This window comes from Helianthus annuus, chromosome 16 (assembly GCF_002127325.2).
Source record: "Helianthus annuus cultivar XRQ/B chromosome 16, HanXRQr2.0-SUNRISE, whole genome shotgun sequence".
Lineage (NCBI taxonomy): Eukaryota > Viridiplantae > Streptophyta > Magnoliopsida > Asterales > Asteraceae > Helianthus > Helianthus annuus.
In genome coordinates, this window is record NC_035448.2 from 103,644,360 (window position 1) to 103,657,054 (window position 12,695).

Consider the following 12,695-nt stretch of genomic DNA (forward strand, 5'->3'; position numbering starts at 1 on the left):
TGTTTTTCTGTTGGAATAAAACCTAAACCTTTCTTTTTGAAATTACCGTTATGATTTGATTTCTTTGAAAACCACAACTAGAACTGTAACCCTTTTTCTTGTTTAATCTTTGTTGTACTCTTGAGGTGTATTTTTTAGGTTTTTCATTAAGACATAAGTCTTTTATTTTAGAAATATTAATTTCTGTGAGTTTGAAAACCTTTTTTATCAATTCAGTTTTGACACCTCTTATTGGAAATTCCTCATCAGAATATAATTTGTCAGAATCATTCAAAGTATAAGCAACTTTAAACGGCTCATCATCCAAACTAGATTTTGATAACAGGAATTTTCTATCATAAACTATTTTGCCCTGTTTTTCTGTTTGACCCGGAGTGCTTGACTCAGACTTTGACTCTGACGTGGACTCCGACTTTGACTCCTCTATCTCATCGTTATCTAACACATGATCCATGACTTTCTTCATCAATTGAGACTGTTGATCAGTGTCAGACGATGTAAACACGACATCAATACTATCTGGCAAGTTTACTGACGACTCAGACTCCCACTGTAAATTTGTTGCCTTTTTAACTCTTTCATCATTTGGATTTCTAGCCAGATCTCCGTTTTCCAGCGGGGGTGGACACTTGTTGTAACTGACACCTTGTTTCTTACCAGATGGCGTCTTTTCAGTGTCTTTCTTCTTTTTAGTCTTTTTCACTAGAGTCTTTTCTTCAACTTTTTCTTCTGAAACTTTCTTTTCTGCAGTTACATCATTGTCCTCAAATGCTTTCAAGCTTTCAGCTGTCGGATAAATCCTGTCAATAACATAAGATGAACATGAGTAACTCTTTAATAAACGGTTAACTCTTTCAGTTTCAATTCTTTGAAGTTCAAGTTTCTGTTCAAGATCAGCACACTTTTCAATATAGTTGTTTACAACTTTTTTCTTGACCATGAAAGCTCCCTGAGGTGTTTTCATTGCTGTAGCCTGCTCTTCACTTGTGTCGTTGTACATATTCATTGCTCTGTTTAACACATCATATGATTCTTTCAATCTGTTCATGTTGTAGATCAATGAACTATTTTGTTTCTTTACAACTTCACAATTTTCACATGTTATTGGACTCTTCTTTGCAATAACTTCTTCATTAATCTCGAACTTTGGAGTTTCTTTCATTTTTCTTCTCACTACCGGTACTATCTCATCATCGCTGCTAACTAGTGTCTTTACCTTTTTCTTCTTAGCCTTCTCATCCTCACTATCACTTTCTGCCATCATCTTCAGATGTTTTTCCATTTGTCTAGCATAATACTCAGAATCATCATCATCACTATCTTCTTCAACTCTGGCAACAAAAGTTGTGTAAGCTGTAGCTTGATCAGGAATGTTGTTATCCCAAGTGAAATTCTCCCAGCTAAAACCCTCGGGTAGCTTTTCATCATCTTGATCGATTAAACAAGCTTTTCCATCAGTTGAGACATATTTATCCCAGTTGAATAGCTTCTTTTCTTCCTGATTGACCACACAAGCTCTCTTTCCAGAATCTTCAATTATGGGTCTTCCATGTGCAGTTTGTGCTTGATGTTGATGTTGTTGAGATGGTTGTTGAGCAACCTGATGGTAGATGGCTTTTCGATAGTAATCATTGTTGTTGTTGAAAGGATTCTGAGCTCCACTTGCTTCACAGTTGGTGCACTCCCTCTTAAAGTGACCTTTCTCCTTGCAACGAAAACAAGTGACTTTAGATTTGTCAAAACCTAAAGTAGAAACATTAGCCTCACGAAGATCATCTCTCCCCGTGATCTGCTTGAATTTCTCAGCTCTACTTAACACACTTGCCAAACACCATTTTATGTCCATCAGTTCCATCTCTTCAGCATCTATCTGGTCGTAATCTTCCTTTGTTAGCATTGGATTCCCGATACGACCTGCAACAAAACAACTATAAGATTCTAAAACCATTCCCAATAAAGACATGTGGTTTTTAGCAACGTCCTCAGAATAATCTTGATCATTTTCAAGATTTAACACAATATTGCACTGAACTTTTCTTCCATTTTTTGTTGCTGAAATGTTCGGATCAAAAGACGGAAATGATGTGAAACTTGTTTTGCTATTTGATCCTGATGATGAACTTCCAGAAGAATTCTTGGCGTTGTAAGCAGTTTCTATTTTTAGAGATAAATTTGTAGACTTCTCATTCACCCCTGCTTTGTAATACAACCCAATATCCTGTTCACCATCGAAATCTTTCATTCGAACAATCTTTCTTTGTTCCATTTCCTGAGCTTCCAATTTCTCAATGAATTTGCTCAAGGTTAACGTGTTAAAACCCTTTTTGTTCCTGAGCATCATCAGATATGTTCCCCAAGTTTCATGTGGTAACGCATCAGCAAGCTTTTCAATTAACTCTTTATTGTCTTTGTTGATGCTTAACCTTTTCATGTTCACCAATAAGTTGTAATATCTTTCAAAGATCTGTCTTGTACTCTCATTCTTCAATCCTCTAAACAAATCAAACTCCTTTTTCAAAAGCGACTTCTTATTCTTCACCATCTCCTGACTTCCAACAAACTTTGAACGTAATGCTTTCCAGATAGAATAAGAACTTCCGTTGTGTTGTAAAAACACCATAATATCTTCCTTCACAGCTTGTTGTAACAAACTTAGCATCATTTTCTCATTTTTGTATTTTTTCTTGTCATCGGCACTCATATCTTTGATCGCAACTTCCTCTTCATCATCGTTTAATGGTCTCACATACTTCGTTTCAACACACTCCCAAGCGTCTAGGTAGTTAGCTTGTACCCAGTTCTCGAAACGACCTTCCCAGCCCTTATATTCTTCAATATTCAATAGTTTGGGCGGTTTTTGCATTGTTCCCGTTTCGTTCTCAAGCATTGTGTTCTGTGCAATAGTGATCGGGGTAACCGGAGTAGCGAATGCGTTGTAAAATTCCTCGTCCATTTTTCAGATGTCAAAAATTTATACAACTGTCCTTAAAAGCGAAATCAGGGATTTAGGTGATCACAAGAGCGAAACCTTATGTTCACAAAAGCGAAATCTCTGATATTGTGACACTCGAGCGAAATTAGTATGTTCAAATGAGCGAAACCCCTGATTTGTGCAGCTATGAGCGAAATCAGTATTGTTCAAATTAGCGAAACCCCTGATTTGTGCAGCTATGAGCGAAATCAGTATTGTTCAAATGAGCGAAACCACAGAAATTCCGTATGAGCGAAACCTATTCGGAAGTTAATTTGATCCATTTTTAGTCCGTATTTAGGTCTCAAACTTTCCAGGGTTTGTTAATGTCCAATTATCTATGCTCTGTGAAATTTTGAGCGAATTTTGACTGATAAATCTCTCTGAAATGATGAAAGAAGGTGTAGAAGTAAGAAATCTCGATGAATTCCAGCTAATCTCTGCAGAACTCCTCCTCCTGAAGCTCTGATACCACTTATAGGATCGTTCTCTGACCCAAATGAGTCGTTCAGAGGAGTTTTGATCAGATACAGGTGCGGAAAACAAGTATCTGACTTAGAAACAGCTAGCAAATCACTTTTAATACCTTTTTGTATTGATATCTGACAGATTACAGCCAACCTCATACCGGCAGCACCTCGGTATGGAATACAAGACAACGTTATGTGATTTCACCCATGGGCACCTTTATATAATGCATGAGATTTCGCTCCAAGGTACATGACCTTATGAGCGAAACCCTATCAAGTCCATATCAGCGAAATCATCTATGGACACATAAGCGAAACCCCATCTATGTCCTATAAGCGAAATCATCTTCCTAATTACATACATTCTCCTATTTTCTCGTAAAACGTGCCCTAATCTAACATTCTAAGACTAAGACTCGATACAAGACGAAGTCGACAGATGCATGCACCAACAAAGGGGTTATATTGCGAGGGTCGTGAGAGCTCAGGTCGATACTTCCGTATACGCAAAGAGATAACGGCTTCGACTTTACGGTGTGTCCCCTTTAGAGGATCTTTTGATTACAACAGCAGCGACTATCAATTTTATTGTTTCATCAGCTTGATGAGGGCGATGCTATGTTTCAAGCATTTGCGGAAAGCATTATCCGGGGACTAGGTCAGTATTTCCATACAGCAGAAGTCCCAGGATAATACCCCAGATATCACTGAGCATAAAGACCTAGTATCTCAGAATACGGGACCTTTCAAACAAGATTTCAGGGGTTACCTATATATCCAAGAAGTTGTTAACCCACAGAACAAGCAAGTTTGAATTTAAGTTTATATCTCGTTACAGTTTACTAAATGTGTAAAAACCTACTGGCACATCCACAGTGAGATTGTTTATCACATTTTTACACTACATTTCTTTAGCGTGTTGTGATAATCCACTGATGTACTATCATTTCCTCTTTTATGCAACAAAAACTCATTTTTCATTTTATCATGTTTTTGTATTTTTCAAATTTTCTAATGTTTTTGGATTTTCTGAAAATTTCTTACTCCCCCTAAAATTCAAAAACATTTAATGAAATTGAAAACAAACTGTACAGAACATGACAACTGATATCGAATTGCCTCAAATCTCCATCCGCTTGGCATAAACAATCAGAACTCCCCCTCACAACGAACTATTTTCCCATTAAGATTTCAAAACACTTAAGTTTGTTTTAATCAGAATGGTTTTTCCGGAAAATAAGTTTTGTTGATTTTACCACTTGTAAAGTTTTGGGGATCAAATCATCACTTTGTTTGCCAATATTTTGAATGATAGTTAATTCAAGTTCAATTTAATGACCTTGATTAACCACTTGTAGGATCAACCTGATTCAAATCCTGAACCACTTGTATAAACAACAACCAAACATATCAAACCTGTTTTTCAACCAATTACCATCTGTTGGTTGAATTCTCAAGGTGCCGATTCCTACTCCACGCTTCCAAACCTGGGAGTTCCGGCAATTCCTGCTTTCAAAACAAATTTTATAAACATTTTTAAAGAATGATGCCGATTCATGCTCCACGATTACCAACTTGGGAGCTCCGGCAAGTCAGGTTTTTATTCTTTGAAAAATATATCCACCCAAGCCTGACCTTCCTTGGGTGTAGCAACATCTTCTTCTTCATCTTTTCTTTCAACAGACTTGTGAACACGTCTTTTCGAAGCATAAAATTCTTTGACACTTTTGGGCTTTCCATTGACCATTTGTCCAAAGATACGTTTCACATTTCCGTTGAAAGTCTTTTCAACATCAAATTTCTTCTTGTCAGAATAAAATTGATCTGAAATTTCTGCTTTTCCAACTTTCTTCATAAAATTTTCAGCGCGCAAAGGTGGAAAATTTTCATCATTCATAGTTGGAACTGATCTTTCAACCTTTCTTTCTACATGTGGCTCCTCTGATTTTGCGGAATCAGATTCATCACCAGAACAGTTACCTGAACTTTTTACAACCCATTTTTTATTTTTTAAATTTTCTTTTCTTTTCAAAGCACTCTTTGAACATTCTCCCTTCTCAAAGGTCAAATTTTCAAAGCCTGTAAATTTTCGAGTTGACAGTTTAGTTTTCTCAACAACTTTCTCTTTCAGTTTACCAGAGACTTCTTGTTTTGGTTTGAATGTCTTCGGACAGTCTCTAACAACATGACCAATAGTTTTACACTGAAAACAGGTTCTCTTTTCAATCTTATTTAGAATAGCATTCTTCTTCAACTCTTCTTGCTTCTTGGCAAGGAATTCCTGATTGGTCTGCTTTCTAAATGCTTGTTCTTTCTCAGCTTCTGATGTTTTTCCTGAAACAAACACAGTTTTTGGTTTATAAACTTTTTCATTTTTATAGTTTTTCGGTTGATTGAAACCTAAACCTTTCTTTTTGAAATTACGATAATGGTTTGGTTTCTTTTGGAAACTATAACCACAATTATAACCCATTTTCTTGTTAATTCTTTGTTGTTCTCTTGAAGTGTATTGTTTAGGTTTTCCGATAAGATTTAAATCTTTTATTTCAGAAATATTAACTTCTGTAATTTTGAAAACCTTTTGAATCATTTCAAATCTGACACTTCTTATTGGAAAAGCTTCATCAGAATATAATTTGTCAGAATCTTTCAAAGTATATGCCACTTTGAATGATTCATCATTCAAATTAGATTTTGATAGCAAAAACTCTTTATCATAAACCCGTTTGTCCTTTTTGATTATTGACTTTGACGCATTAAACTCAGACTTTGACTTAGATTTGGACTCCGGTTTTGACTCCTCACAGTCATCTTTATCTAACACCTGATCGACCACACTTTTTATCAACTTTGACTCATGATCAGTGTCGGATGACGTGTACGTGACATCAATATTTTCTGGCAAGTTATCTGACGGCCCAGACTCCCATTGTAAATTTATTGCCTTTTTGACTCTCTCGGAATTTGGATTTCTCGGTGAATATCCATTTTCGACCGGGGGTGGACATCTGTGATAAATAACACTCGGTTTCTTACCATAAATCTCCACTTTATCTTCCTCTTCGGTCACGGATTTCTTTTCTTCTGAAGTCTTCACTCTTTCAAACGTCTTCAATTCCTCCACGATCGGATAAATCCTGTCAACAACAAAAGTAGAACATGAGTAACTTTCTAATAACTTGTTGACTCTTTCAGTTTCGATTCTTTGTGTTTCCAGCTTTAATTCCAGCTCAGCACACTTCTTTATGTGAAAGTTGACATTATCAAGCTGTCCGATATATGCTCCTTTGAGTGTATTCATAGCTACAGCTTGTTCGCAGTTTGAATCAGTGTACTTGTTGATTTCTCTGTTCATTGTATCATATGATTCTTTCAATCTGTTTATGTTGTGCAACAACTCATTGTTCTGCTTGATTAAAGAATCACAGTTCATGCACTTTTCAGGAACTTTAACTGCTTCAGTATGAACTTTGATCTCAAATTCTGGAACATCTTTGACTGTTCTATTTGACTGGAAAAATTTATTCCTTCTTTTTCTCTCAGCTTCAGCCTCAGCTTTTAGCCTTTCTTCTTCTTCTTCTTCCTCTTCTTCAATCTTTCTTCATCTTTCTTCAGCAGCTTCCATTACTTTTCTGCACTTTTCTGCACATTTCAAATCATAGGCATTTGCAATGAAAGCTTTAACATTTAAAGTGTCTTTGGACATTTCTTTGGCCATGAGTTCTTGATCTGGGCAAAAATTGTCCCAACTGAAACCTTCAGCCAACTTTTCATCATCTTGTTCTGCCAAACACACTTTGCTGTTGTTGGAAGATATTTATCCCAGCTAAAATTGTCATATTTGCCCTTATTAACTAGACATGCTCTTTTTGAATCTTCAATACTTCTTCCATGAGCAGTTTGTGCCTGATGTGGTGCTGGTGGTGTGATTTGATGATAAATCGCCTTTTTGTGATAGTCGTTGTTTCCTAAAGGGTTCTGAGCTCCACTTGCTTCTCGATTTGTGCACTCTCTCTTGAAATGCCCCTTTTCCCTGCAACGAAAACAAGTAACTTTAGTCTTATCAAAACCTAAAGGTGAAACATGAGCTTCACGAAAATCATCTCGGCCTGTAATTTGTTTAAACTTTTCGGCTCGTCTCAACACACTGGCCATGCACCATTTAATATCCATCATTTCCATTTCCTCGACATCGATTTGATCGTAATCCTCTTTCGTGAGCATTGGATTACCGATCTTTCCGGCCACAAAACTACTATAGGATTCCAACACCATTCCCAACAAAGACATTTGATTTTTAGCAACTTCTTCAGAATAATCTTGATCACTCTCAAGATTTAATACAATATTGCACTGAAGTTTTCTTCCATTCTTTGTTGCAGAAATGTTTGGATCGAATGATGAAAATCTTGTGCTGCTTGATCCCTGAGATTTCTTTTCAGAAGAGTCTTTCACACTGAAAGCAGTTTCAACTTTTGGAGAAAGATTTGTCGTTCCAGTAACACCACTCTTGTAATACAAGCTGATGTCCTGTTCTCCATCATAATTCTTCTTCCTGGCGATCTTCCTCTGCTCCATCTCTTGAGCTTCCAGATGTTTGATAAAATCTCCTAGTGTCATATTTTTATAATCTTTTCTGTTGGATCTCAGCATCATCAGAAACGTTCCCCAGATTTCATGAGGTAGCGCATCTGCAAGTTTTTCAATCAATTCAGCAGTATCCTTTTTAATACCAAGTTTTGACATATTTCTCACCAAGTTACAATATCTCTCGATAATTTGCTTGGTGTTCTCAGATTTCAAACCACGAAACAAATCAAATTCTTTCTTCATGAGAGACATTTTGTTTTTGAGCATATCATCGCTTCCAACAAATGTTGCTTCCAATTCTGTCCAAATTGAATAAGCAGTTCCATCATGTTGAAGCAGTATCAAAATATCTTCTTTTATCGCTTGCTAAAGCAGACTCACCATCAATTTCTCATCTCTATATTTATTTTTATCTTCAGTACTCATTTCTCTAATTGTTAACTCCTTATTATTCCTTGTGGGCCTTTCATATGGCTGTTCAGTGTGTTCCCAAGCATCCAAATGCTATGCCTCAACCCAGTTTCCAAACCGTTCAGACCACGCATTGTAATCATCAATATCCATGAGCTTAGGTGGTTTTTGAGATGTTCCGGATTCATTTTCAAGTTAAGCATTCTGCGTGATTGTAATCGGACTAGCAAAGGCATTATAAAATTCGTTGTCCATTGTTCAAATGTCAAAAGTTCACAAATTTCCAAGCTTAGGCAAAATTGACCTTGGAGCGAAATCCCAAGTGATGTTTGAGCGAAATCAGCAATTGATCTTATGAGCGAAATCACCAACTGAACTTTGAGCGAAATCAGATGTAGTGTGCAACTGGAGCGAAATCACATTTGACGTTGGAGCAAAATCAAGCTTGGTAGACAACAAGAGCGAAATCAGATTTGATGGTCAGTACGAGCGAAATCACACTAAGCCCTTGAAGCGAAATAAGATTGTAACTATGAGCGAAATTATATTTTTATGTCCACAAGAGCGAAATTAGCTTGATCCCTAGAGCGAAATCCCAACTATCTTCGTGATTTTGAGCGAAATCAGTTATGACATCATCATTTTCACGAGTCACTATGAGCGAAACCTCAAAAACACTAAGTTTTAGGTCAATTTTAGCTTTGAAATTTTCAAGGGTTTATTAATGCATGATTACGAGTGTTGTGTGTGAAATTGAGCTGGTTTTACTGAGAAAAATTTTCAAAAATAAGAAAGAAGGTGTAGAAAATCAGAATATGCAGCTGAAATGGCAAGAACTCTTCCTCCTGAGCTCTGATACCACTTGTAGGATCGTTTTCGGCCCTGAATGAGTCGATCAGAAGAATTCCTATCCAAAACAAGAGGCGGAAACTAATGTCTTGGTGCGATTTCAGCCGTATTCACTTTTAACTGTTGTATTATTGATCACTGCAACGTTTACAAGCTCTGACAACACTTCGGCAGCACTTCGTGGCTTACCGGAAGACAACACCTAGAACTATATGTTGTGATTTCGCTCATGATACCCTATTTATAAGGTTCTGATTTCGCTCCTACATGCCAAGTCCACAAGAGCGAAATCAGGGAGTTACCATATAAGCGAAATCATCATCATAAGGACATTCAGGCGAAATCAAGGCAAGGGGTTTCGCTCCAAATGACCACCTGTCATTTGGGGCGAAATCACTTCTATTACGTGTTCTTGAATTTCATGCCCTGTTCTATCCTATACAACGCAAGACTCGATACAAGACGTAGGCGACAGACGGATGCACCAACACGTCGCCTCCAAAAGAGGGGCCTATTACTATAACTAAGATGATCTCTTAAAATTCCCAAAGTGCGGAAATCATCAAAAGGGTACCTGAAAGATAAGTCGGATCCAAGTGATTCTTTCTTGTCTATCATTTTTATTTTATTTTTATTATCGGTTTTTATCTTTTTATTAGTTTAAAAATCTTTTCTAAAAATTTGGTTCGAGTAGACGTTGACAATAAGCCAGTACTAAAAGCTCTTGTGTCCTTAGATGACCTCTGTATCTTGCCATCACTATACTACATCCACGATGGGTGCACTTGCCCTAACGTGTGTAGAGTGATAGTAAAATATCATGTTTTATAAATTTAAAACTTGAAAATCGGCGAGTTAAAAAAGAGCTAAAATTATAATTAAAAATATACTCACACCGACACACGTCAACATGCATGCCACTAACCACCGCTGGACCACCTTGCATCTTATGTTAATATATTGCTCGATATTACTATTAAACACCCATAATAACTAAGATTTTAAATCTTGGTTGAATGAAAAACAAAACACTAGAACGAAATCCTTGGGGGCCGTGTCAAACCCGTGAACCCCGTAACTGTGAACAACAACCGTACCACTGTGATACATCGATTTATGATGTTGGCATCGCTTCTGTTTTATCATTAAATGAATGACAGATGATCATCTTCTTCACATGTATACCCATCCCAAAAACCCTAACCCCTTTAATCATAAAAATCAAACACTTCAATGGCTGCTCAGAGAAATTATGATAGGGGTTTTAATTCCCGTGAAATTACGAACAAGATAATGGAGTGGTATGTTTGTGTAGGCATTCCTGAACCAGTGGAGTCCCGGGTTCCTAGCTCAATTTTGTTTTATATTTTTGCTCATTTAATTAAGTTTTTCTTAATTACAATCTAGCCCTTCCACTTCCAAACGATACTATCTTATCCCAATATTTAACTAGCTTAATTGTATAAATTATCAACTTAATTATGTTACAATATGTAACTAGAATTTTTTTTATAACTTTTAAACAATTTAATTTATATGAAGTTATTAAACGAAATAAGTAAATAAATAAATAACTAATTGAATAAATAAGTTTCTTCGTCAATTGTCACGCAAAAATTTTTGGTTTACGAAAGTTCAGATCTGATTTTCATAAGGGTCGGATTTTCGAAGATCCGTTTTTGACGTATGTTATAGGTACCCGGTACCATTTACTCATCTCTACATCTCTTCCAGTGAAAATACCTCACATGTACTCAGTTTGTCTTGTCACAATTGAGTTGTCATAATCGAATTTGTCACGACCCCCGACCCCATCTGGCCGGAATTGTAAAACAGTTGAGGTATTGTAAAACAGTTGATAATCTAATTATAACACTTTTGAAAATAATTTGAGGTATTGTAAAACAGTTGATAATCTAATTATAACACTTTTGAAAATAATTTGAGGTATTGTAAAACAGTTGATAAAAAGAGAATGACTCACAAACTGTGAGAAAAGAGAATGGACTCACATTGCAGATTTAACGAGCAGAGTTTAAGCCTTACTGATTTGCCTGTGATTAATCTAATTTAAATAACCATGCACACAAAACCGGGTTAATAATCAATACAGCATTTACGATAACTCACGAGATCAAATTCTCACAACGAACGACAAAGTGCGATACTTAAAAATCCATCGAATTAACGACGAACGACAAAGTATAACCCTAATGTGGGCGGCACTTAAACATCCATTGGATATTTTGATCGGTCGGAAAATGAATCGTAATAGTGATCGAGTTATTACCCTGATTGCGGCAGCACTTCGTGAATTAGTGTGTGTTGTGGACTAATTTAGCTATAACTCGACGTATCAAAGGAATTTCTTCGTCGATTTTACAACAGAATGCAAGTGCCAAGGTCGGCTATTTATACACAAAATTGGACATGCTTACGGACCGTAAGCCTAACCCTTTACGGTCCGTAAGGGGACACCTAGGGTCATAGGGTTGCCACGCATGGGACTAGCCTTGCTGAGTCAAAATTTGGTCCAATTAGACTTAAACAACGTTTTAAGTAGATAAACATCCAGCTAGGGTTTGCCCCCCTTGAGTTTTAGGGGCCCTGGTCCTGATTCTGATTGTTCTAAAAATTCTAGGGCCAATGCAGAATTACTTGGGTGTCTCAATTAGGGTTTCCTTATTGACTTATTATCGTCCTAATTATTAATTTTAGTGACAGTTGTTACATTCTCCCCACCTTAATAAAAATCTCGTCCTCGAGATTTGGACTAAGATATTTTCTTGGGGTTATGTTTCTTCTTTTAATTAAGAGAAATAATGTATCGTGGAATGGAATCAAAAGATATTTTGAGTGGTATGAGTTTTGAAAGTAAAATGATTTATAGAAACAATTGGATTCAATATCTGAAACGAACATACTTTGATCATTTGAGGGAGATTCTGAATTGATAAATGTCTATTTGTGAATGGAAGTATGGAAAATGATTTGTTAATGATTATCCGAAAATTAATATTGTTTACTTAAATGGTACTGGACAATAGAATTTAGTGTATCATAATCTGAGTACATAATTGTACCAAGAATATGACAAATCAAACGAATGGCGTATGAATAGAGTTAGGCTATAAATTTATTCGGATGCTACAAAGTGGTTGTAAGGAGTGAAAGAATTCAATGATGACCGAATAAATTCATTGTTTTCGAATTTGAGAGTTTCAAGGAGGCGAATCTGGATATTTCAAAAGATGAGACATTCTAATGAAATGATATAGTTTCCAAGGTGATTATGTTTAAGCCAAAAGATATATGGTCTATAGATTTTTAGAATGAATGTGAAGAACTTTTTGGAATTAGTAAAATTCTTTGTCAGAAGAAAACTTACCTTGATTGGTACCTAA